This window comes from Solanum tuberosum, unplaced genomic scaffold, assembly GCF_000226075.1.
Source record: "Solanum tuberosum cultivar DM 1-3 516 R44 unplaced genomic scaffold, SolTub_3.0 scf00084, whole genome shotgun sequence".
Lineage (NCBI taxonomy): Eukaryota > Viridiplantae > Streptophyta > Magnoliopsida > Solanales > Solanaceae > Solanum > Solanum tuberosum.
The window spans coordinates 1,858,308-1,859,807 of record NW_006239009.1 but is presented as its reverse complement, the minus strand read 5'-3'; positions in this window follow the sequence as shown (position 1 = coordinate 1,859,807).

Sequence of the window (1,500 nt, the reverse complement as noted above, 5' to 3'; positions counted from 1 at the left end):
GTTGGTTCAGGTTCACTTCTAATTGTAGCGAGTATTGATTTGGAATTTTATCATGCTTAAGTGCTAAAGGATTCGTCCGGATGATTATGTCAAGGTCCTTGATAACATGCTGTAGACGTGTGTACGATCAACCTTGATGGTTGTTGGGAATTGCTTTTGTTGTAGTTAATTTTACATACACTAACATTTATCACTCGAGTATTGAGATGACTTCATTGAGGCATTGTATGGGAGGATGTCTAGGTATTCAATTGGTTTGTTTGGGGACAAAGATTATATCATAAAGTGAGATTCAGTATTGTTAAACAAGACCTTCGGCAGAGGAGGAACCGATTTAAATTCTTGATCGCGATGTCTGGAAGCTAAGGACATGCGAGACAAGTATCCCCAATAATTCGACAATTCAGATATTACTCTACCCTTACTTCAGCCAGTTTTTCCTAGTTGATCACCCGGGGACGAGTGATGGGTAAATTGGTATTTATTGTAACGATATGATTCCGTCGTTAGAGAAAAGCCAATGGGGAAAGAATTGGGGTCAGAAAACGTTTTGGTAGTAACTTGGGATTTCCTAGCTTAGTCCAGATTTGGACGAAATCGGAATCAGTAAGGTCTAGGAAAATCTAGTAGCAACTAGGTGATCTGATTTTGATTTTGATTACATGAGTAGATAGCTAAGACGTTAAGGAATTTGTACGACTTTACGGAATTGAATCCGAGTTAGTAAAACTCCCGAAATCGATCTTAGCATGAACGGTATTTTTTTAGCATCGTTGGTTAAAGGTGTGTTATGAATTGGGGGTCTTGGAATTATTAAAATAGCTCACTATTTCGTGAAAGCCGCTTTGGCGCTGGGTTTTATCACTCTGAGGGGCCGCTGTAGCGAGGTGAGGGCCGCTATGGCGGGACAGACGCGACTTAAAGTCGTAAAAAAACCCCTAAATGACTTTATTCTACACTTTTCTATTTTTAGAGCTAAGGAACGAACCCCAAGCGACTCTTGACAGTTTTCCACCATTCTTGAGGCTAAAGGTAAACTTTTCACTCCCTGAATCTGTGGAATGTAATAGAATGGGTAATTATCGACGGGGGAGGGTTTTGATCTAGATTCTATGGTGGAAATAACCCTATTTTGGATACTTTGGATCATGGGTATGATCTAGGGTTCATAGAATTGTTAGCAATTCGGGTAATTAGTGATTGTTTATTGATTCCCGTGTTATTATGATTATTTTTAAACCACGAACAAGCGGGAAGAATCTGGAAAGGGAAGATTCAAGTGCCTTAGGGGATTCAAGCTTGGATTCGAGGTAGGTGATGGTTGTGATTTCATGTTGGTGTGATATATGTTTGTAATTGCTTAATATAATGCATGTATGTATGCAAATGTAGCATTATTGATCACCCTAATCGTAAATGAGGATAATTGAATAATTGTATGTCATGAATCACCTCTTGTTGTATGATTGTGAGAATATACATTATGATTGTGATTGTGGT